This window comes from Pan troglodytes, chromosome 8 (assembly GCF_028858775.2).
Source record: "Pan troglodytes isolate AG18354 chromosome 8, NHGRI_mPanTro3-v2.0_pri, whole genome shotgun sequence".
In the NCBI taxonomy this organism is placed as follows: domain Eukaryota; kingdom Metazoa; phylum Chordata; class Mammalia; order Primates; family Hominidae; genus Pan; species Pan troglodytes.
Genome location: NC_072406.2, coordinates 39,444,966 through 39,471,304, shown reverse-complemented (window position 1 = coordinate 39,471,304; position 26,339 = coordinate 39,444,966). Strand labels below are relative to the sequence as shown.

Here is a 26,339-nt window from a genome sequence, read left to right as displayed (position 1 = left end):
ATGTCATTCTAACCCTTTCATTAAAATTATGAGTCGACAATCGGGGTCATCAAACATTTGAGGAGTAACAAGAGCATGAAGCATCGAGATTAAAAACCAAGATATTGACCCCAGAGGAAACTGAGTGGATGAAAGAAATAGAAGAGAGGCTTTTAAGAAATTCCAATTGCTGTCTTCAGAGAGATTTAAGATGACAGCAACAAGAATGAGTTGCCACTAAAAAAAGCATTCCCAAAATAGGAAAACAACAAATCACTATTACTTACAAATATAGATGAAAAAATCCCAAACAAAATTTTCAAAAATTGATCCCATAAATACATTAAAAGGATAGTACATAATAACCAAGAATACAAGAACAACTCACCAGTGGGAAATGTATCAGAATAATTCACTAAGTTAAAATATTAAATGAGATACTATATGATCATCTCAATGCATGGTGAGTAGGAAGTTCCTAAAATCCAATACCCATTCCTGATAAAAATCTCTTAGTAAGGTTGAAATGGTTAGTGTTTTCCTTAACTTGATAGAGGTTATCTACCAGAAACCAATGGCAACCATCATTCTAACTGTAAAACACCAAAAATGTTCCTATGTAAAACACAAGTCAAAGGGGTCCCGCCATTATTGCTATTATTTAGTTTTGTTTTGGTTGTCCTTAACAATAAGAGGTCCAGAAAAAGATCTTAAATTTATAAACAGTCAATGGCAGGACTTGGGAAACTTTTTTTTATAAGGGACAAGACAGCAAATATTTCAGGTTTTGCAAGTCAGATGGTCTTTGTCAGAACCACACAAGTCTGCTGTTGTAGACACTACGTAAACAAACAAGCATGGCTAGTGCCAATAAAACGTTATCTACAGAAGCAGCCACGTGGATTTGGCCTGCAGATCCTGGAGAAAAGACAAAGTTAGCAAAATATGGAGGTGACACAATTGTCTACATAAACAATTCAAGAGAATTGTAGTGTGAATAGTAGAATTAATAAGGTGGCTGATGTGAAGTAAATATATACACATCAGTAGTGTTCCTATATATACACCAATAAATATTAGAAAATGACATGGCAAAAGATCAGATTTACAACAGCAACAAAAACTATGAAAAACATAGAGATAAATAATAAGCAATTTGTCAATTCAAGATAGAAAAAATAATAAAACTATATGGATAAAAGAAGACGAAAAAATGAAGGGAACTACCATGTTACGGGAATTAATGTAGGGAGAGACATCTTTACCATATTAAAATGGTAACTCTTCCTAAAAGAATATGAAACTTTTTGCAACTTCAATTAGATCCCCAAATGGATTTATAAAAAAGAAAAGAAAGTCAGCAAGTTGACTCTCAACTTTATCTGAGAATAAAAGCTTATTCCTAAAAAAAAAAAAAAAGATTATTCCTAAGTAATAAAAATGTATTTTAAAGAAAAATAAACATATTTGGCACTTCAGGATTTACATAAATAAACCAATGGAAAAAGACAAAGATTTCAGAATTTAAATTTGATGTATGAAAAAGTTGGCAGTTAGTAATCAGTAGAAAAATAACAGAGTATTTAATGAGTCGTATTGAAATAATTGGCTATATATTTGGAAGAACTAAAGTCAGATCCCTATCCTCATTGCCATATGCAAAAGAAATTCTTGTTGAATTATGAATCTATGCATAAAAGCAAAATTATAAGTCATATAAGAAAAAAAGTTTTTCCTTCCTTCCTTCCCTCCCTCCTTCCCTTCCTTCCTTCTTTCCTTCTTTCTTTCCCTCTCTTCCTTCGTGTTATAATACTTTTGTGGTAGATACTTTTGACTGGCTCTCTGAACGCCCTCCCCAAGTGCCTTTTATGATGTGTTCCTATAATATAGAAGCTGGAAATCTAGAAATGATGTTTCCCAGGCTCCCTTGCAGTTAGGATTCTACCTGTGATTAGTCAAGCAGACACATTGACATGAGACCTAGGAGGTGGAAATTAGCAACATGAAGTGAAAGCCAATGTGGAAAACCACAATCTTCTGGGGGCAGTTTTGTCCCTACCATCTTAGACTGAGGAGTGAGTGCTGGCAGCAGTGAGCTTTTACCCCAGCATCCATTAGCTATTCTTCCTGATGCTCTCCCCGCTCCCCATCCAACCCTCTGACAGGTGTGTGTTGTTCCCCCAATGTGTCCATGTGTTCTCATCATTCAGCTCCCACTTATAAGTGAGAACATGCAGTGTGTAGTTTTCCGTTCCTGCATTAGTTTGCTGAGGATAATGGCTTCCAGCTCCATCCATGTCCCTGCAAAGGACATGATCTCATTCCCTTTTATGGCTGCATAGTATTCCATGGTGTATATTTACCATATTTTCTTTATTCAGTCTATCATTGATGGGCATTTGGGCTGATTCCATGTCTTTGCTATTGTGAATAGTGCTATTGTGAACAATGAACATATGCATGCAAAAATATAACATCCTACCGTGAGGGCAGCTCATAAAAAAGGGGAAAGAGATTTCTCCACTCCATCCTATTGTGGCTTTATTCTCCTAAACATTGCTGGGGAGTCAATGTGAGGAGGACAATTTGAGATGGACAAGTGCATTGCAACAAATTCTTTGTCTTTCTTGACTACATTCTAAAATTCTAAATGACTCTAAAAATTCTTAGGGAAAAGAAGATGCAAACTACAGTGTATCCTTCATGTATTATTTCTGACTAGCAAATTTTATGATAATTATTTCTAAGAAGGGTGTTTTATTTGTTTATTTATTTGTTACTGTGCTCAGTAACTTTACAGAGAGTGTTTTTCTTGTCATCAGCTAATTATTTTCTTTATTTCTCTGGAGGCAAGAACTGTAATTAAGAATTTAGCATTATTTGTCTTGGTTCAGAACTGAGTCATCATTAAATTTTCCAAGCAAAAATACATTATTTTGTTTATACAAATTATTTTTAAGACTAAGTAAATAGAAAATAATAGTACAAATTTGGCTTACAAAATTATGACCTTAGCAATGGTAATAAATTTAATTTCTATATTTGACTGATTAATAGGGGAAAGACATAAATATATTACAGGGGATTTGAGTAAAAATTAGGCTTAGCTTATAAATTATTTGTTGAAAACTAGTTATGTGCCAGAAAATGTAAATAAATTTCTCAAAGGAGAAATAGCCACATTCTCTGACCAAGATACAACAATAATGAAAATGAAAAATAAGGGCTAAAACAAATTTTTAAAAAAACTCCTTAAGTAGAAAACATTTTCCTTAACAGCTGAGGAAACAGAGAAGAAAATTTCAAAAGGACAATATCAAACTACCTAGAAAATAAAAAAGTCAGGAAACAACAGGTGCTGGAGAGGATGTGGAGAAATAGGAACACTTTTACACTGTTGGTGGGACTGTAAACTAGTTCAATCATTGTGGAAGATAGTGTGGTGATTCCTCAGGGATCTAGAACTAGAAATACCATTTGACCCAGCCATCCCATTACTGGGTATATACCCAAAGGACTATAAATCATGCTGCTATAAAGACACATGCACACGTATGTTTATTGCGGCACTATTCACAATAGCAAAGACTTGGAACCAACCCAAATGTCCAACAATGATAGACTGGAGTAAGAAAATGTGGCACATATACACCATGGAATACTATGCAGCCATAAAAAATGATGAGTTCATGTCCTTTGTAGGGACATGGATGAAATTGGAAATCATCATTCTCAGTAAACTGTCGCAAGGACAAAAAACCAAACACCGCATGTTCTCACTCATAGGTGGGAATTGAACAATGAGAACACATGGACACAGGAAGGGGAACATCACACTCTGGGGACTGTTGTGGGGTGGGGGGAGGGGGGAGGGATAGCATTAGGAGATATACCTAATGCTAAATGACAAGTTAATGGGTGCAGCACACCAGCATGGCACATGTATACATATGTAACTAACCTGCACATTGTGCACATGTACCCTAAAACTTAAAGTATAATAATAATAAAAGAAAAGAAAAGAAAATAACCACAGTAAAGAAAATACACACTTATACACAATTTAATTAAAGTCAAATTCAGAGGAAATTTTGGAGAAAAAAGTAATGAAAGCAGACAATAATTAAAACAGAACAGTAAATAGGAATAAAGTAGATAATAATAGAATTAGTGAAAGTATATTCAAAAATATCAAAGAATTTGGTGCTTTAAAATCCTACCAGAATCTAAAACATGAAGTGAAATATGGCCTTAATTTTTTGATGACAGCATATTATAGTCTTTGTTTGGTACCTATTTTATCATTAATAACTTATTACTACTGCCTTACAATGGTCCAGTGATGCTCTGATATAAAAGGCAAATAATGTATTAAGATACAACTTAGGTTTGTTATGACGTAGACACTGAGAGAAAAAAGTGATACTGGAAAATGAGCTTTGTTAATTTTTTGGTCAGGTGTTCATGGATCTTTCCAGAAAAACTTTCAGTAATCCCCCTCTCCCTCCCTCCATCCCTCGCTCCCTTCCTTCCTTCCTTCCCTTTTCCTACCTTCCTTCCTTCTTTTCGACAGAGTCTTGCTTGGTCACCCAGGCTGGAGTGCAACGGCAAGATCTTGGCTCACTGCAACCTCCGCCTCCTAGGTTCAAGCGACTTTCCCACCTCAGCCTTCCAAGTAGCTGGGACTAAGGGTGCATGCCACCACGCTCAGCTAATTTTTATATTTTCAATAGAGACACGGTTTCACCGTGTTGGTCCAGCTAGTCTCAAACTCCTGACCTCAAGTGATCCACCGACCTTGGCCTCCCAAAGTGCGGGGATTACAGGCATGAGACACCACATCCAGACAGTTTCAGTAATACTTTCAAGAAATCATTCATTAAGTCCTTGCACTTTCGGCTCCATACAACTTCTCTGCTGTCCAAGGGCTTGACAAAGGTATTAGTCAGGCCATAAAAATATCCAGATTTCATAAATACCAATAAAGACCCAGCTTTAAGTGTTTTCTGAAGGAATGGTGGCAACAGGTTTACCCTTTCAGAGCAAATAATTTAGTCATTGTAGCTATGATCCAGATTATCTTTAGGATAAATCTTCCCTGATCTTTGTTTGGTATTATACTTATTCCTGTTATCTAATCTCTATAGATATTGCTTCAGAGGGGAGCAGAAAACTCATACTTATCTGTGTCTTCCTCTCTCTCCTCATTTTTAAGCCCTGCAATTATACTTTGCATTGCATAGAGAGCATTTCCACCAGGCAGCCCTACCGGTGGTTTAAATGCAACATGGCCCCTTTCCAGCCTCCTCTTCAGCCTGTTCCCAGGTCCCCTGGCTTACCAGTATAGGTTTTGGTATAGGGAGATCTAAGCCAGATGTTATCTTGGGAACTGGGGACAAAGTCAGCACAGAGAAGCCCTGGATGAAAATCAGATACTGAGTTAGGAGTTGAACAGTGCAGTGAAGTGAGGCTGCGACTGGATGTCTGGGTAAAGGATGCCAAAATCAAAGGTGAGGCCAGGCACAGTGGCTGATACCTGTAATCCTGGCACTTTGGAAGGCGGAGGCAGGAGGATTGCTTGAGGCCAAGAGTTCAAGACCAGCCTGGCAGCAGAGTTAGACCCTGTCTCTTAAAAAAGAAAAATTCAAATGCGATAGTTACCAGAAATTGGGGAACTGAAAAAGAAGCGTACATTAGAATTTGAAAAAGCAGACCAGAGAAAGGGAAGACAAGGCTCGGAGAAGAAACACAGGTGGGCTGACTTGATGGCTATGAACATCTGCAATGACCAAGCACAGCCCAGCTCCTGTGCTGTGAGTGTCTAAAAGGAGCCACTTGGACACAAGGACTCCTCTTTTCAGATAGTATCCCTCTCTTGCTAAAGAAACAAACACCCAAAAAACCAGCCTACATTTATCTTGACCTATAGCCCAATAACCTTCACTAAGCCAGTCTTCTCAGAAGCATCACCTATTCTGGAAGTCCCAAATATGATCAGTTTGTCTGGTCAGTTTAGCCTTTCTAATGCCCTTGAACTTGTCCCACACTTTCCCCAGCTACCATCCTAGTACAGGTCTTCCACATCTTATCAGGATTCTGCCCCCAGCTTACTTTTCATCTTCCTATCTCCAATCTCTCCTTCTTTTCTTTTGTAATTATTTTTCATATGCCTACACAGGCTCAAACAGTCTCTCCTTTTTTTTTTTTTTTTTTTTTTTTTAGACAGGGTCTTGCTCTGTCACCCAGGCTGGAGTGCGGTGGCATGATCACGGCTCATCGCAGTCTCAACCTCCTGGACACAAGCCATCCTCCCACCTCAGCCTCCTGAGTAGCTGGGACTACAGATGCTCGCCACAGTCTCTGCTTCTTAAATCAGCTTCTATAATGCCACCAGAGTTTTCTTCTTAAAACCCAGTTCTGTCATATTCTTTCAAGTAGCAAAACTTTTCAGTGGCTCTCTACTGTCCATAGGATTTAATATAAACTCCATAAGGTGGCTTTTAAATTTTTCCACAGTCCAACCCGCATCAACCCCTCCAACCTCATCTTTCAGACATCCATCCTGTTCTCTCCTAAAACCTACTCCGCTGCTATCACTGCTATTTTCCCTATAATTCCTAGGCATACCAAAGGCTTTCACTTAATGTACTGAACCCAGAGTGCAAATTGCACCTAGTGCATCCATTTTCCCGTGGATAGAGCAGCTCCTTGCATGCAGGTGAAATGAAACAATCCACCTATTTAAAGTGTATAATTCAATGCTTTTGGCATATTCACAGGGTTGTGCAACCATCACCACAATCTAATTTTAGAACATTTTCTTCTCCTATAAAAGAAACCCCGTATCCGTTCACTCCTCCTCTCCCCATCCCTTAGCAATCATTATTCTACTTCCTCTCTATATAAAGCTGCCTATTCTGGACATTTCCTATCAATGGGATGATACATTAATGTGGTCTTTTGTGTCTGGCTTCTTTCAGTTAACATAATGTGTTCAAAGTTCAATCCAAAATGTAATATGTGCTGACACTTCATTTCTTTTTATTAGTTGATGGACATTTGGGTTGTTTCCATTTTTTCAGCTAATACAAATTATGCCGGTATGAACACTTGCCTGCACATTTTTGTGTGGATGTATGTTTCGATTTCTCTTGGCACTCCTAAGAGTGCAGCTGCTGGGGCATATGGTAACTCTGTAAGTATTTAACTTTTGAAGAATTGACACACTGTTTTCCAAAGCTGTGGCCTTGGAACCACAAACCAAAAAAAAAAAGAAATCCCCCAAAACTCTAAACAGCTGAATCAGCAGACATAGTGTAAAATTCAACTTCGGGAAGTGTATGTATTTTATATGTGTTTCACATAACAGTAACCACGTAACTTTACTAAGTTAACGTGAGCATCCCCAAAGACGTTTTTCTTCTTCTTATTATTATTCTTTTTTTTTTTTGTTCTGTCACCCAGGCTGGAGTGCAGTGATGCAATCTCAACTCACTGCTACCTCTGCCTCCTAGGTTCAAGCAATTCTCCTGCCTCAGCCTCCCAAGTAGCTGGGATTACAAGCGCCCGCACCACACCTGGCTAATTTTTTTGTATTTTAGTAGAGACAGGGCTTCACCATGTTGGCCAGGCTGGTCTCAAACTCCTGACCTTGTGATCCGCCCGCCTCGGCCTCCCAAAGTGCTGGGATTACAGGCGTGAGCCACTGTGCCCAGGCCTGACTTTTTCCTTCTTAATGATACACTCACAGTACTTAACTCCATGGCCCATATTTATATTTAAATTAGCTGAGCAACATCATATACTGTTTTTCCTGGCATCCCTCTCATTTGCCTCTTGGCAAAAAATCAGAACTACCCAACTCCATTCAGCATCCTGTCTCATCCATTTCCTGAACAGCCAGAATAAAGTCCTGCAGCAGAGACAGCCTCTGAGCAGAGACAGCCATCAAAAATGAAATTGTTCCCTCGTTGCTTCATCATGTGTTGTCAAACTGTGGAGAGCCATTCAAAGCCCTCCCAATTTCTCCACATCCTCATCAATACCTGTTATTGTCTCTCTTTTGGATTATAGCCATGCTAATGGATGTGAGGTGGTATCTCACTCTGTTTTTAATTTTTAATTTTGGTGGGTACATAGGTGTATATATGTACGGGATACAGGCGTGCAACGCATAATTGCATCATGGAGAATGAGGTATCCGTCCCCTCCAGCATTTATCCTTTGTGTTACAAACAATCCAATTGTATTCTTTGAGTTATTTTAAAATGTACAATTAAATTATTATTGACTATAGTCATGCTGTTGTGCTAGCAAATACTAGGTCTTATTCATTCTTTCTGGTTGTTTTGGACCCATTAACTACCCCACATCTCCCCCACCCCAACTACCATTCCCAGCCTCTGGTAACCATCCTTCTACTCTCTATCTCCATGAGTTCAATTGTTTTTATTTTTATTTTTTATTTATTTATATTTTTTGAGACAGAGTCTCACTCTGTCGTCCAGGCTGGAGTGCAGTGGCACGATCTCAGCTCCTTGTCCCATCAGATCCCTGAGCAGCCAGAATAAAGTCCTACAATCCTGCAACCTCTGCCTCCTGGGTTCAAGCAATTCTCCTGCCTCAGCCTCCCAAGTAGCTGGGACTACGGGCATCCACCACCACGCCCGGCTAATTTTCATATTTTTAGTAGACATGGGCTTTTGTCATGTTGGCCAGGCTGGTCTTGAATTCCTGACCTCAAGTGATTCACCTGCCTCAGCCTCCCAAAGTGCTGGTATTACAGGCGTGAGCCAATGCACTGGGCCTGTTTCTATTTATAGATCCCATAAATAAGTGAGAACATGCCATGTTTGTCATTCTGTGCCTGGATTTTTTTACTTATAATGACCTCCAGTTCCATCCATGTGGCAAATGACAAGATAACATTCTTTTTCATGGCTGAATAGTACTCCATTGTGGATAGGTACCATATTTTCTTTACCCATTCACCTGTTGATGGAATTTGGGTTGTTTCCAAATCTTGTGAACAGTGCTGCAACAAACACAGAAGTGCAGATATCTTTTTGATATACTGATTTCCTTCCTTTTGGGTATACACCCAGTAGTGGGATTGCTAGATCATATGGTAGATCTATTTATAGTTTTTCAAGGAAATCTCAAATTGTTCTCCATAGTGGTTGTACTCATTGTGGTATTGATTGGTATTTCCTTTATGACTAGTGATGTTGAGCATTTTTTTCCTGTGCTTATTGGCCAGTATCTGCCAGGGGCAACTGTCCCTTGAGGCCTTTTTCAGGAGGGCTAGAGTCTGTGCGATAGCCCAGAGGAACACTAGTGGTCTCCATGGCCAGGTCAGTAGGATATCTGAGAATTCTAGGTCCAGAGGGGACAAACACCAAATCTGGCAAGTCCACGTCATCAGAGAAAGGCAAGCAGGAGATGAATGAGTGGATGGAGGAGGAAGGCCAGTGCTTCTAGTCGAGGAGCAGGGACCTAGCAGGAAAGCCCTGTCCCACACTCACTGTCACTGTGTATGCAGGCTGTCCTGTCTCCCAGCTCAGAGCAAATATCTCATAGGATGGGCTCATCCACAGTCCATGCCCAGCGCACCACTCCAATTTCATCTCCATCTTCTTCTCATTCAACCTTGCCTTACAGTGAAAGGAGTTTTTCTCCTCTAAACACACCATTGCCATTACCTCTGTGCCATTTCTCCACTCAGATAAGTCCTACCCACTACACAAAGCCAACTCAAGACCTACAGCTCCATTCTGGCAGCATCAGAATCACGACTTTGAAAGTTCATGACCTGCTTTATGACTTGTTTATCTCTTTATAGACATTTTTTAATCTCTTCAGCCACATTACAGGAGCAATATTTATACTTCAACTCTCTTAGTACTGGCACAGCACCACCACTGGCACTTAAAATGAAATATATGCTAGCTAGTATTAATGCATAATAAGAATAATGTAAAATATTTAAATGAAGATAGTATATCTTAATTAAAAAGAATAGTAGGAGTTATACTCAGAAACAGAAAATCAAATACTGCATGTTCTCACTTATAAGTGGAAGCTAAACAATGAGTATACATGGCTATACAGAGTGGAAAAATAGACATTGGAGGCTACAAAATATGGAGGGTTGAAAAATTACCGATTGGGTACAATGTTCACTATTTAGGTGACCTGTTCACTAAAAGTCCAGACTGCACCAGGATGAAATATATGCATGTAAGAAATCTACACTTGTACCTCCTAAATATATAAAAATTAAAAAAAGAATAGTAGGAGCTATAAATATGGAGCAACTACTACAGGTCAGACACCTACCGTATCTCATTTAATTCTCAAAACAATTCTATGAGATAGTGACATGATTCCAATTTTATAGGTTACAAAAATCAGGCCTAGAGAAATTAGATAGTTAGATAACTACATTGTCTTCTGAAAACATGAATTGTGATTATTAAGAGGTGGAAATTGGTGGCTTCCTTGGTAATATGTTTGTGATGGTGTCTCCATGTCCACATCTAATATAATGTGCATGCCCGTCTTTCACATCACACAGTGAGTTCAGGCATGGCATCTTGTATTTTCATTCAAGTGTGTGACATGCACCATGTACTTGTAAATATACTTAGCTGCTGGATGACCTCGGGCAAGTCATTTAGACTTTCTCTCAGCTTAGTTTCCTCGTCTGTACAACGAAAATAATTCCTACCTTAGATAATCGTGCAAGACTGGAACACCTTTTTAAGGTTTTATTTGTTTTTAGGGAAGGAATAAACACACTTTTTTTTGTCTAAGAATATGTTTGATATAATCAACAAAACCTTAAAAATTGCTGATTATTTAAAAAATGTCTGTCATTGAAATGGATCATTGGTAAATTTGATGTCTCATAAGTCTTCATCTATGCCACCATATACAGCACAAAGGGCTTTTATTTATTTGTACATTTACATGTTCTAACCATCCTTAAAACCAGATAAATGCCTTGTTTTGAAAGGAAGTGTTGATAATTGATATCTAATATCCTGACTTCATTCAAAGGTTTTAAGCCAAGTGATTGTTATTTCTACTCTTATATAGGAAGTCTCCATGTCTACTGATTTTGAGGATTGACTGAAGATTGCCTTCATTCCTGGACAATCCTGTCTTCATGCACATAATCTTAAAACATTGGAACTAGGAAAGTAAGCTCAGTTTAACTTAATCCAAGCATTTCATTTTATAATTGAGAAAACTTAGAGGCAGGGAAGATAAATGACTTTCTTACAGTGTTTATTAGTTATTTATTCCACATCTCCTCAAAAAGGGTTTAAGGTAATTTACAGATACAAGATAAGAGAAGAAAAATAGAATAGGATCTCAATAGTGGCTGAACTTGGCCACAGATGTGATTCTGGACGTCCAAATGGCAAAAGCAGAACGCATCCTTTACAAAATCCAAGGTGCCTCTGAGTTACCTCAGATCTTAAGTAAAGCACAGAGTTCCTCCTGAGGACTGAGAGAAATGCTTCAATCCACTATTAATACATTCTTAATTAGGAAGCAACGCTAGGCTGGGCGCAGTGGCTCAGGCCTGTAATCTCAGTACTTCGGGAAGCTGAGGCGAGAGGATTACCCGAGCCCAGGAATTTGAGACCAGCCTGGGCAACATAGTGAGAACCCATCTCTATCAAAAACTAAAGTAAAACAAAGGCAACTCTAATGTGACTCCCAACCTGGTTTCTTTCCTTCATGCCTTCCATGTCACCTTAATTTCATATGATAAAGATTTAAATAATCTTTATTTTATTTTAAATAAATAAAACACCCCTTTCATTTCTTATAATTGCTCTTTCCTTAGAATTAATTACTGTCTCTTAACGTCCTGTGTATTTTGCCAATCTATAATAGTTAACACTTTTCACACACCTGCATCTCATTGCTTGAAACAGAATCTGAGTTCTAGGCCGGGCACGGTGGCTCACGCCTATAATCCCAACACTTTGGGAGGACGAGGCGGGTGGATCTCCTGAGGTCAGGGGCTCGAGACCAGCCTGACCAATATAGTGATACCTTGTCTCTACTAAAAATACAAAAATTAACCAGCTGTGGTGGCGCATGCCTGTAGTTCCAGCTACTTGGGAGGCTGAGGCATGAGAATCGCTTGAACCCAGGAGGCAGAGGTTGCAGTGAGCTTAGATTGAGCCATTGTACTCCAGCCTGGGAGACAAAGTGAGACTCAGTACTCAGTGTCAAAAAAAAAAAAAAAAAAAAAAGAATCTGAGTTCCAGGAGGGCAGGGGTCAGGGAACAACTTTACATTTACTAGTTTTCCACAGCCATAGTGGAGTGTTCCACAAAGAGTAATTGTCCAAAACTGCTTAACAAAGAGAAGGAGAAGAATAAAGAAAAGAATAAAAATATTAGTGTATACTCTTATCATCTACCTATGGACTATTTGACTAAAACACAGTGGCTGTGAAATCGTGTTTAATCTACAATGTTTCATGCCCTTAGAGGCATGTGGATAACAAAGGCTTATTTCAAATGTCAAAATACAAGGAGATAATACTTGAGTTGTTTTCAAAATGTCAAAATACAAGGAGATAATACTTGAGTTGTTTTCAATGGTAACTTCTAGGGGGGATTTAATTTTGTTTTGTTCTAAATGTTTGAAACAAGATATTTGATTTTTGAGCGCATGCTACATGCCAGGCATTATTCTAAGTGCTTTGCATGTACAGACGCATTTAATGGCTGAGTATTTATAAGCCTTCCAATAAATATAATGCCAATTCCAATGCCCGTGTTTGATCCACTGCAAAACTGCCCAGCGTTTAACACAACCCCCTTTGCCCTCTTATACCCTTCTCTGAGATGCTGTAAACCATTCTCCACAATTTTACTTTCCATACTACCATTTCTGACAGGATGTTGCTGATACTCAAGCACTTTTTTTTTTAAGACAGGGTCTTGCTCTGTCACCCAGGTTGGAGTATTGTGGCACGATCATGGCTCACTGCAGCTCGACTTCCTGGGCTCAATTAATCCTCCTGCTTCAGCCTCCCAAGTAGCTGAGACCACAGGAGAATGCCACCATGTCTGGCTTTTTCATTTTTTTGTAGAGACAGGGTCTCATTGTATTGCCCAAGCTGGTCTCCAACTCATGGGATCAAGGGATCCTCCTGCCTCAGCCTCCCAAAGAGTTGCGTTTACAGGCATAAACCACAGTGCCTGGACTTCAAGCACCTTTGAGTGGGTTCTGATGAGAAAATTTGACAACTATATTGGAGAATATGGAATCACACTGGCAGTAAAGATTTGATACCTGGAACACTTTTAGTCAATCAAGATGATATCCCCTTGAAACAAATGCCAATATTTCTATTCAACTGGAATTTAGAAAGAAACTAAAGGCTCACACAGACACACACACAAAACAAAACAACAGTTCCTGCTTCATAGGGATGAGGTAGTTAGTGCTTGTAATGTACTCATTATAATGCCTGGTGCATATGAAGTGCTTAATATCAGCTATTATTTCTATCATCCTCATCATCATCATCATTTTTATTATTGTGTTTTCCCTCTAAAACCAGCAGTGGAAAAAAAAAGTGTCAGTCATTTATTCTCTCTCTCTTTCACACACACACAGATATACACACACAAACATAAACACACACCCAAGTCCACAAGGGGATGGTTACTTCTGTCTGTTGCATCTTCATGCACCTGGAGACTGAGTTAAACTGCCATTTTTCTTTGTAGGTCAGGCACGCTTTTAAAAGACTAAGCCACTGGAAGGACATCTGTAAGTATAATTTCTAGAACAGGGATCTGTAACCATTCTTAACAAGGAAAGAACTGCACTGGAATCTCCTTGAGTCTTTTTTGAGTCATATCCTACGCATCTCCAACCCATTTTCCAAATCTTAGCACTACCGCCCTCCCCTGAAAGACAGGCGTATTTTTGGAGCTGAGAACCGCCACAAAGAGAGTGGCTGTCGATGAGAGTGTTATGCTTGTGAACCAGCAGGTGGAAGCAAAAAAAAGAAAACAGAAGAGTTGACCACCATGGTTGCCTAGGGCAACAGATCACATTTTGCCGGATGTGGGTTTAGGGCATCCTGCTTCGCCATTTGTTTCCAGTTCTTTTTCAGTCCTTCTTACTTTTAGGCAGAATCCATAATATATAAGGTGGTGGGGAGTTGGGGGAGAAAGAGGATAAAAAGGAAAGCAAGCAAATGACTATCTGAGGTTGTTTTGTTACTAGAGGGCAAATAATGCATTCTGGGTGTAGGTTTAAAGATGAATTAAAATCAGATTGTAGGGACAGGCCCCAGAGTAATTGCAAATGCTGTTTACTTCCTTTACCCTAAAAAATTCTGAATACTTTAGAATTCACCTAATATCCTCCTTTCAGTTGCATAGTCAACACATAGTATAGGATGCAATATTTGTGAATTTATCTCAATCTGCACTGCCCAATTCAGCCACTAGCCACATGAGGCCATTTAGCACTTTAACTGTGGCTAGTCTGAAATGAGATGTGCAGTAAGTGTGAAAACACACTGGATTTGCAAGACTTAGTATTAAAAAATGGAATAAAATAGCTCATTAATAATTTTACTATTACTGGCAGGATGCCTATAATCCCAGTGCTTTGGGAGGCTGAAGTGGGAAGATCACTTGAGGCCAGAAATTTGAGACCAGCCTGGGCAACATGGTGAGACCCTCATCTCTACAAAAATTAAAAAAATTGAAATAATCTTACTATTACTTAAATGTAACATAATTTCAATTATATCAAAATTAAGTAATATATTATTTTTAAAATTTTTAGTAAAAATTTATGTCACTTGATTTTTACTGTTAAATATAATTTCAAACATTAAATTTAATATAACTTCAAACAATTCACATTTTAATAGTTTATTTTATTAAATGAAATATCCAAAAATAATCATTTGATCCAGAGTGCTATTATCATTTTTGGATATATCATTTAATAAAATAAGTGATTAAAATTAACATCACAGTTGGGCACAGTGGCTTACACCTATAATCCCGGCACTTTGGGAGGCCGAGGTGGAAGGATTGCTTGAGCCCAAGACTTCAAGACCAGCCAGGGCAACATAGTGCCTCGTTTCTCAAAAAAATAAAAAAATGGGATGGGAGTGGCTGTGATCATGCCACTGCACTCTTGCTTGGGTGACAGAGTGAGGCCCTCCCTCAAAAAAGAGAAAAGTCATGGTTCTTTTTACTGTTTCTAATGTGGCACCAGGGAAATTTAAAGTTAAACATGTAATTTGCTTTGTAATTCTACTGGACAGCTCTGCTCCAGAGTGCTACAGTTCTGTTATTGCAAGCGCCTCAGTATTTGACTCAAATATGTTGGGTTGCAGGGACCACATCACATTAATGTAATCTGAATATTACTCATTCTATGTTACATTAGATTCTCCCCATTTCCTTTCCCACTGCATTTTATGCTTCAGCACTGCTAAAGTGTTTTACACATCTGGTGCCTGGCGTATCTTTCTTCCATTTGGCCACAAGGTATAGAAAGGCATTTCTTTCTTTTTTTTTTTTTTGAGACGGAGTCTCACTCTGTCACCCAGGCTGGAGTGCAGTGGCGCGATCTCAGCTCACTGCAAGCTCCGCTTCCTGGGTTCATGACACACTCCTGCCTCAGCCTCCCGAGTAGCTGGGACTACAGGCACCCACCACCATGCCCGGCTAATTTTTTTGTACTTTTTTAGTAGAGATGGGGTTTCACTGTATTAGCCAGGATGGTCTCGATCTCCTGACCTCGTGATCTGCCCTCCTCAGCCTCCCAAAGTGCTGGGATTACAGGCATGAGCCACCGCACCCCTCCTAGAAAGGCATTTCTATACCTTTCTCCTTCAAAGCACCTCTTGATCATCCCCCCATAATATCTGTCCTATAATCATTATCTGCACCATATTATTTCTGTATCAAACATTGCACATTCTGCACTGTAATGTATTTTTTTTACATGCCTGTCTTTCCCACTAGACTGGAAGCTTCTTGAGGGTAGGGACCATATCTATCTATTTCTATCTCTCTCTCTATCTATCTATCTATCTATCTATCTATCTATCTATCTATCTATCATCTACAGGTTTTGCTCTGTCACCCAAGCTGGAGAGCAGTGGCGTGATCATAGTTCACTGCAGCCTCAAGCAGTCCTCCTATCTCAGCCTCCCACATAGCTGGGACTATAGGTGTGACCCACCATGCTGGGCAGGGGACCATATCTTATCCTATTTTAGCTACACGTGCCCCCTACACTGGCATGGGGTTGGCCATCAATAGACGTGTGGTGAAACTGGAAAAAAAGTTCCAATTATATTACATTGAGCAGAGTCTGATTCAGCTGAAGTGTGTGTTTCAGTACTGTAGCCCAATCTGTAAACCCAGCCTTGAGGAACAGTGAGTACTGTTCATTTTAGCTTGGGCATTCTGCAGTGGTCTCACGGCCGGCCATCTTTTCACCACACTGCATAGCACTTACCGACATTCATGGCCCAAGCAGCTTCATTTCTGTGTGTTGCTTACAACAAGGGAAATACAATGCCACAGAATGAGTAAACACATGAAGAAATAGTCTTGGTTTGCTAAGCCATACCGTTTATGAAATTTAATCAGAAGGAAGCCATTATCTTAAAAGGAAAACAATACTGCATCCAAAACCTAATGAGTTCATTGCCCTAACTGTCACCTGTGAATGTTATGTGATCAGCAGAGATGCATGAATTTGTTAATGCTATAAAAAGAGTGGCCATAGGTAAATTTACTTAATCAGTAACCTAATTGTGATAATACACTATAATATGATGTGAAATCACCTGAAAAAGATTTTGTGGGATTCCCCGCTTCTGCCCCCACATAACTAATTTGTTCTTTTCTTTTTGAGGTGAAATCCTACAAACACACTTGAAAGACTGAACTTCTGCCCCGTGGAAAACACAGTTCTACTAGGTGGTAATGAATACCTTTTAGCAGCATTCTACTGAATATTACTATTTTGTTATTACGCTGGCTTGATAGCAGTTAATAACTAAGACAAATGAAATGTCAGTTATCTCGATCACTGTTAGTAATTACTTCTTAACCACTTTCAGCTCTCCAAATATCTTAACAGTGTTGTCCAGCATTCTTCAACAGCTTCTAGAGAATTTTTAGCCCTGCTCTAACACTTGAATCCTTTTGAAATCCAGTTGTGTAAGGGGCAAACATTCCTATCTTCCAAATCTGGTTTGGATTTTGAAATTCTAAACATTTTAAACCTCCGGGCACAAAAAACTTCTTTGTGGGAAAGGTCTCTGTCCTCCCTTCCACAGAATCTTGTTTTTAAACTGCACAGTCTTGGAAGCCTTGTATTGCATAAAGTCTACATCATGGGTTAAGAATTTACGTGGCCAGGCATAGTGGCCTATGCCTGTAATCCCAGCCCAGCCCTTTAGGAGGCCGAAGCGGGAGGATCACTTGAGCCCAGGAGTTTGAGACCAGCCTGGGCAACACAGCGAGACCCTATCTCTATTAAGAACAATTAAAAAAAGAATTTATGGATGGGGCTTTTAAGTATTCATTTCTTGCTTTCCACTTCTCAAAAATAATTTCCATTGTTTTGATTATTATGGAGGTAGAAAATTGCTGATTAGCTAACTATATTCTTATTTTAGCTACCTAATAAAGATTTTGGATCAACTCCTTCTCGAAGTTTTGAAAGTTTAATTAAAGGTTTTAGGATTGCAAAGACTTTGTTTTATGTCCCCTTTTCTTTCTTTCTTTCTTTCTTTCTTTCTTTCTTTCTTTCTTTCTTTCTCTTTCTTTCTTTCTTTCTTTCTTTTTCTTTCTTTCTTTCTTTTCCTCTTTTTTTTTTTTTTGACAGAATCTCACTCTGTCACCAGGCTGGAGTGCAGTGGCATGATCTTGGCTCACTGAAATCTCCGCCTCCTGGGTTCAAGCGATTCTCCTGCCTCAGCCTCCCGAATAGCTGGGACTACAGGCGTGCACCACCACGCCCAGCTAATTTTTGTATTTTTAGCAGAGACAGGGTTTCACCATGTTGGCCAGGATGGTCTTGATCTCTTGACCTCATGATCCACCCACCTCAGCCTCCCAAAGTGTTTGGGATTACAGGCGTGAGCCACCACGCAGCCTATGTCCCATTTCTTAAACTGTGTAGCCTTGGGCAAATTTCCTAAACTCCCTTACCTGTCATTTCTAATTTGCAAAATAGGAGCAATAACAGTATCTTCCCAAATGGTTACCCTGCTTTTAGCCTTATATATAATAAGCACATCAGTATTCCCAAACGATACTTCATATCTACATCCAAAATTGAACTTCTAATCATCTCCCCTCCAACTTGCCGACTTTAGTTGATGACAATTTCATCCTTCCAGTTGTTTAGGCCACAGACTTTGAAGTCATCCTTGACTCCTCTTTCTTAAACACCCCACATTCCTTCTGTCGGGAAATCTTGGCTCTCCTTCAAAATATACGCAGAATCCAACGCTTTGTCATGGGTTCCTTGCTTTCACCTCTGCTCCCCCAGGTTTATTCTCAAGCAGTCAGAGTGAGCCTTAAGTCAGATCATGTTATTCGCCTTCTCAGAATCCTGCAATGGCCCCTCCATTTTGCTCGGTGTGAAAGTCAAAGTTTTATAATGGCCTCTGGAACCCCACGTGATCTGCTATCTCCTCGCCCTTCTCATACTTCTCCAACCACATCTATTTCTCTCTCCCTTGCTCATTTACCCCTAACTACAGGGGCCTTCTTGTTGCTTCTCAAATCCACAGACATGCCCCTGCCCTACAGCCTCGACTGTTCCCTGTGCTTGGAACACTGTTCCCCCAGATAGCCACTTGGTTAACTCCATTGTCTCCTGCAAACGAAAGGGCCCAGCCTGACCACCTTATCGCATATTGCAACTTCACCTTGCTTTTCGCTTACTAATACCTATATTATTTACTTATTTATTATGCTTATTGAGTAGCATCTGAATCTGTCCACCAGAATAAACTCCACAAATGCAGGGATCTTTGTCTCTTTTGTTCACTGACATTCCTTGCGTCTATAATAGTGCTTAGCAAACATTTTTGACTGAAAATGATTGAATTGTATTTAAACTGGAGATCTGGCCGGGCACAGTGGCTCATGTCTGTGATCCCAAGACTTTGAGAGCCCGAGGTGGAAGGATCACTTGAGCCCAGGAGGTCGAGACCAGCCTGGGCAACAAAATGAGACCCTGTCTCTACAAAAATTTTTTTTTAATTAGCTGGGCATGGTGACGCACACCTGTGATCCCAGCTACATGAGAGGCTGAGGCAGGAGGATTGCTTGAGCCCAGGAGGTTGAGGCTGCAGTGAGCCTTAATCGTGCTGCTGCACTCCAGCCTGCACCCTGTCTCAAAAATGAATGAATGAATGAATAAATAAATAAATAAATAAATAAATAAAGTGGAGATGACTTCCTAAGTTACATATTCTTTTTTTCTTTTGCCTCCTTTATTTATTTTCCTCATATAAGTAATTTTTTTTTTTGAGATGGAGTTTCGCTCTTGAAACTTTTTTTTTTGAGATGGAGTTGCCCAAGCTGGAGTGCAATGGCATGATTTCGGCTCACTGCAACCTCCACCTCCCGGGTTCAAGCGATTCTCCTGCCTCAGCCTCCTGAGTGGCTGGGATTACAGGCATGCACCACCATGCCAGGCTAATTTTTTTGTATTTTTAGTAAAGACAGTGTTTCACCATGTTGGTCAGGCTGGTCTTGAACTCCTGACCTCAAGTGATCCTCCTGCCTCAGCCTCCCAAAGTGCTGGGGTTACCAGTGTGAGCCACCACACCTGGCCACATATTCTTTATTCCACTTAAAACTCATAGTTCTTTACTGATGATTCTTGGTCACTTTATCAATGTCTAAGATAGCACAATTTCCGTGGTACTTACTATTAACTATTTCTAATACATGTTGTTTTTATGCTATTCAATTAAAGTAAGCTGTCTTTACTGAACAGCACAAGCTACTTGTGACCACCCAGAGTCGGTGGAGAACCTGACTCCAGTCTGCCATGCCAGTGTTCTTTAATCCCCAGTTTGACACCATCCTTTACAAATGTATGTACATGCTTCCTAAAAGCTTTTTAAAAATTAGCACATTCAGAATAATGATTACCTCTAGCTGGGAAATGGGGAAATGTTATTGGAAGGAGACCAGGAAATGCCTTGGTAAATATTCTACTTCTTAAGCTGGGTGATAGGTACCCAGATGTTGGCTTTATTATTATTTGTTATGATTTACATGTATACATCATCTTTTGTAGATATGAAACATTTCATAATAAAACATGAAGGAAGAAATGAATCTAGTCATGATTCACTTGCTCTAATATCATTTTTTGTTTCTCTCCAGTTTGATGTGATGTAGCTCTCTGGATGCAAACCCTCCAGTCGGTTTGGGGAAACACAGTTGCTGTGTGATTTAGCTTTTATCCCCCATCCCAGCCCACAACCATCTCACTGATGAGTCTGTAACATGAAACTAAATCAAAAAGATCCCCAACAGAATTAGAAAAAATATTAAACTCACTGCTTGCTTGTTGATTTAATCAACCTAGCTGGCTGTCATGTGGGATTAGAATAAAATAAACACAAAAATGAAAACACACGATTGCTAACAAAGCAGATTCTTTTTTCAAGGCACACGTAAAGATAATAACTTCAAAGTTGATTATATTAACTTGTCTTCCCATGATAACAGGATAAGTTCTTTGCTTGGTTTCCTTCTATTCATCCTTCTCCCGTGACCCTGGTTGGGGAGACCAGGGACCCTGATATGTAGTCCTACAGCACTCAACTCTGGTTCCGCATGGAATTCTACATCTCCTCTTACATCTAGTTACATCTCCTCTTCTAGACTATAAACTCATTGTGGAAAGGCCCCAGGTTTTTTCATGGGTGCCACTATCAGATGGCCCAGTTCAAACAACAGCTCTGTTTCTTACTTCCTGCGTAAGTTTCTTACCCTCTCTGTGCTTTCATCTTGATGTGATGATTAACAAGATGACACATCTAAATTAGTACAGGGCCTGGTAGTATTTATAAGTAAACATTATAATAATTATTATTTGCTATTACTATATGATGATCAAAGAGAAAACTGAGTTGACAGAGAAGAAAGAAAATAGCTCTTATGATTCTTAATTATTCAAGTTCATGGTCAACGCTCAGGAAATGTTTTAAAACTGAGTCACGGAATCAAGCTCCAGAATATGTGGAATAATGAGAACGTGTGATGCCTTGGAGTGGTATTACCTCTCTGCTTGCTCATGCCTGAGGTTTGGGAGCAGTGGAGCCAATGGGATCTCAGGGGCTTGTGATATTTCCATGGTACCACTCAGTGAGATTAATATATTCTGCACATTTAGCCAGCATCTTTGGAGTCCTCATTTTGGGATCACAAATTGGCTAGGAAATGATGATGCAGTGGTGGCAGGTCACATCCTCTAGTCCCCCAAAAGCTGTCCTCAGGGTCTGCCCTTCCAAGCTGCAGGTACAATCTAGTCTCTTTAACTGGGTATAGGTGTAATGGCATTCCTTCATGCGGCTAGTTCTCTCTTTTCAAGAGAAATCTAATGATTACTGTTCCAGATATCTAGCAGTTTTCTCTAAAAGTCATGTTTCTCACGATAATTAAAAGTGTAATATGTATTTTAAAATCCCCATGCAACCAGTGTAGAAATCTTACACTTTAAAATCTGGCATTTATTATGTACATGAATTTATAATAAATGCTTAAGCTTTAAGTGACTTGCCTCTTAGATGACAGCAGTGACATAAAACACACACATTCATTTTCATACTGAGAAAATACCTGTTGTGTTAATAAAAATTGTTCTGTTTTGAGGCAAGCATTCCTAAGATCACCGTAGTCTCCATAATATAAACTCATGGGGTCCTATAAAATTGTAAAGATTGTGGCCCAATAGGCTATGGAATGCAGACAATTTATTATAAGATTTGTGGACTCACTAAAATGTTTTAGGCATAAAAATAATTAAAATAAAATTGAAGAGAATTAGAAGAAAATGAAAATAATAATGCTTTTTGGAAGTAAGATGGCTTAAAGAAAATTCAAAGTGACATATCAAACAGACATTTATGGCAATGAACTTTATAAGTAGCTCATTCTAATAATAATATGGAACTATTTAAAACTTTGATTGATGAGTGAAAAAAGGCAAATCAATAGTGGATAACTGGTGAACATTCTTAGGATATAAAAATACAAAAAATGTAATAAATACTATAAAACCTAGTAAGTATTGTGTTTAAGATTTAAAGTAATGCCATAAAGTAATTCATATTACAAAGTTGTATTTCTTGAGAAATAGCAATTTAAAGATTTCAAAATATAATATTGACCTGTTCAAGTTTGGGCTGTTTCTTATCTCAGTTTTCAAATAAGATGGAAATTTGCTTTTTTACATATAGGCCAGATATTGACTGCGCTTTTACAGGAACTTCTCAGAAACAAAAGACCTCAAAGATATTGATATTTCAGAATGTAATCTGTTATGATTATGATTATTTTCTCCATTTTTTAAAAAATTTGTGATCAGCAATTCTAATGTTGATATAATGTTGCCAGTATTCCAGTTGGGACCAATTCAAAGAATTATAGCAACTCCTCAATTGCTATTTTAAGAACAGACATAATGTAGCCCAATCATCTCACTTTACTGACGTTATCTGAAGTCCAGGGAGAAGTTATGCAAGTTAATCAATATCATCCTTATCTAGATGGGGGAGATATAAGAGCCAGAACCCAGGTCTCCCAAGTGCTGAGAAAAAACCCAAATATTAGTAATTATTAATAGTTTAAGGATTAATAGTTTAAGGACACACATTATTAATAGTTTAAGGATGAAGTTAAATTTCTTAGACCTTTCACAACACACGTTGAGCAGACAGGAAATACCACTAGAAGACTTTATAAAGTATTTCTCAGCAGATCCTTGCTAATTTCGCCAGCCAGCATCATCGTCCTGGCCCATGTGCCACCCATTATTCCAGTGAGGCCAGAGGGAAAATCGCTGCTCTAGGTTTATGAAAAAGGACAAAGTTTTCCTTTCTGAAATTTCTCTCTGGAGACCCAGATTTTAAAATGAATAGTAGCTAGTACCGGCACCTTTGTTTAAACCACGTTATGCCACCAGAAAAAAACATCTGGGGGCATAATAAACTCACGGGCCCTTTTCTTTTGTTACTTTCCTCTAGTACTCCGTCTCGTCAAGGATCACATCAAAAGTTCTTTTGAACCGCTATGCCCTGAGTGGCTCTAGGAAACACATTTCACGTTCCACAGGGGTATGAATGCTAAGAAATACCTTAGCAGGAAAGTAAGAGGTACACCGGGCTAGGTCTTTGGTGGAACACCTGCGCAGAGGTTCTTGGAGACATTAGGACACCCTAGTTAGTTTCCTCCATTCTATAAAAGGCCCTCTGGATATTCATTTCAAGCCAAATTATGAAACTTGTGCCTGGTGTCCAAATCTATCTTTATGGTATTTTAAAATGAAAATGAGAATATTCGGGGGGAAAAGTTATTTTTAAAAAGAGGAAAGAATTGTCCAAAAGTTTTAGAGGAAGGAAACACTCTAAGATGCATCAGACTGCGAGCCACACTCAAATTCTCACACGGCTGGCATTTAATCCACATCTAATCTTGGCCCCTCAAGAATCCCTCCAGGTTCCGGGAGACTGGGGCTCCCGGACCTGCTGACCTGCTGACCTGCTGACCTGCTGGACGTGCAAGGGTTCATAGCAGTTCCCCGTTTGACCTTGCAGCAATTTCCTGGGCAGGAAATCTGTCAAATCTGTTGCAATAGCTCGGGAAAAAGCAAACCCGAACCCCAAACCCTCACACCCCCACCCTCGCGAGCCGGGTCCAGAGTGGAGATCAGCGGAGGGGACCCTGGGGACCCGCTGCGCTCGAGGGCCACGCCTGGGGGCACGCGTTCACGAGGCCAGATCTTGGAGCTGCCCCCGGCGTCGGACCCGACGGGCTTGACAAACGGGTTCCTGACAGCCCCGAGGGGCCCGTGCTGGCGCTCCCAGGGCTCCCGGGACTGGGAGCGCCACTTACCTCGACTGCTCTGCGGGGCGCTGCGGGGCGCTGCGGGGCGCGGGAAGGCGGCGAGGCTCCGGCCGGGAAAGCGACGCGCGGTGCAGACTGCCGCACCCGGGCTCCAGGTCGCTGCCCCGGGGAGGAAGTGCTGTCAGCCCTGCCCTTCCCACGCAGCGCGCAGACGTGTGGCGCTATCCGAGCTGCTTTGCTCCGAGGTGCAAGGAAGGCCCCTGGTTAGAGACAGTGGGACAGACAAACATATGCGTAAAGGACTCCGAGTTAGGGGCTGCTTTCTCCAACTCATCGAGTCTGCGCCTGATTTTCTCTCCCCCATCCCACCCCTACTACACAACCACCTTGAAGGGATTTTTATTTTATTTTAATTCTGGGAAACGTTGCGCCTTCCTCTGTTATCCCTCCCCTACCTGTGCCGCGCGCGCCCTTCTCTCAGGAGCGTCTCCTGGCGAATGGAACCATTTTGCAGCCTCGACGCAAGAGGGACTAAGGGATTGGGGCCTAGTGATGGTTCCACCAAAGACTGAGAGGCCGCTTTATGTTGCAACGGTCTCCCTAAGTGTTTACTTCAGCACTTTCTGGGCTTCCTCTTTTGGGCCGGTTGTGCAAGGCTTCCCGGCCGCCTGCAGCCCGCCCTCAGGGGACGCGGTGCAGGGCTGGACTGGCAACACGCGCGTCCCGGCCGGAGTTCAGCTGTCTCTCGGGTGGGGGTGGAGGAAGGGCGCGCTGGGCGGAGGCCCTTTCTCAACCATCAGGTTGGTAACCTCACCCTCCTCCCTCCCCACGTTTAACCACGCTCAGTTGGCCGGCCAGGGTGTAGAGGAATAGCACTGTCTTCATTGCTCATAGAAATCCAAAATGGTCTGAACCCCGTGGAAGAGAATTGAGCAATAACTATTTAACTTATGTATGGATTCGCCTTTTGACCCCGTCATCCCACTTCCAGGAGTGTGTTACGAAGATCTGCTGATGAAAATAAGTAATGCACACGGCAGAGGGCATTCATGGACTCACTATTTGCAACAGCATAGGACTGGCTGGAAATAGCGCCTGTCAGTTGGGAGTGGAGTTTCCTGAGAGAAAGTCGCTGGGGAGGTCTGAAAATACAGAAGTTAAAATCAGTTATGATTTGTAAATGCGGTTGAATAACCCTCCCCTTCTCCTCTACAGCTGTGTCTTCAAAGGCTTATATGTCAGGGAAGGTGGTGAAGACATAAAGACAGAAATTAGGTGCATGTGTTAATTAGGCAATTTCAAATAGTTCTGTCATTTATTTAATGAGAAACTATTCGTAAGCACCAACACCTAAGAACAATGAAAATAGTTAGAGGAAACAATTTCTGCTCTCATGCATGGTCATTCTAGTTGGTAGAAAGCAGACAATAAACAAATTAATATTTAACATGTCAAGGAATGTAACTATTTTTGAAGGAAGTTAAAAGGTGAGGGATAGAGAGTGATGGGCATGGGGATGGGGTTGCTGTATTAATTAGGGTAAATAAACGATAAATAAATAAATAGAAAATATATTTTCTCCTCATGATTTTCTTAATAACAGTTTCTTTTCTCTAGCTTTCTTTATTGTAAAAAAACAGTATTTATCTAAATACATATAACATAATATGTGTTAATTGACTGTTTATATTATCAGTAAGGCTTCTGGTCAACAGTAGGCTATTCGTGGTTAAGTTTTGGGGGAGTCAAAAGACATACATGGATTTTCAATTGTGTAGCAGTTTGGTACTCCTGAAATCTGGCATTGTTCTGTTACAGTAGGTAGCTAGTCAGGCATGAGCAGGGCAGGAGAGGGCTCCCCCCACCCGCTACCAGGAATGTCAGGTGACCATCAGGTGATGATCAAGCAGTTGTTATCAGCCTTACTGATAACGCAGTCGATTAACTCATATTATTTTATATATATTAAATACTGTATTTTTATAATAAAGTAAGCCAGAGAAAAGAAACTGTTATTAATAAAATCATAAGGAAGAGAAAATGTATTTTTCATTTATTTATTTATTATTTATTTATCCTAATTTTTTTAAATATAGCACCAGGGAAAGGCAGTCTCCCAATAGACAGAAACACTTGAAACTGGTATTTCTGTCTGATAAGTGACACTTGAGCTAGATCTAAATGGCCTGAGAGATTAATCCACACTGGGTTTTTAGATGGGAATATTCCAGG

At 40.0% G+C, this 26,339-nt stretch overlaps 1 protein-coding gene across 4 annotated transcripts in view; it reads right to left on the bottom strand.

Annotated features, from left to right (window-relative positions):
* Window positions 1-24,880, bottom strand: part of APBB1IP (amyloid beta precursor protein binding family B member 1 interacting protein) — a 126,776-nt gene extending 101,896 nt beyond the window's left edge. For 3 of the 4 annotated variants that reach the window (XM_063781515.1, XM_016962808.4, XM_063781516.1), the window contains exons 1-2: window positions 24,563-24,843; window positions 24,156-24,367 (exon numbers count right to left, since the gene is read on the bottom strand). The gene's annotated coding sequence lies outside the window, so the exon portion shown is untranslated. Of the gene's footprint in view, window positions 1-24,155; window positions 24,368-24,562 lie in introns of all 4 variants that reach the window. The other variant, XM_507705.8, reaches the window with a different exon arrangement.
* Between the last annotated feature and the right edge of the window lie 1,459 nt (window positions 24,881-26,339).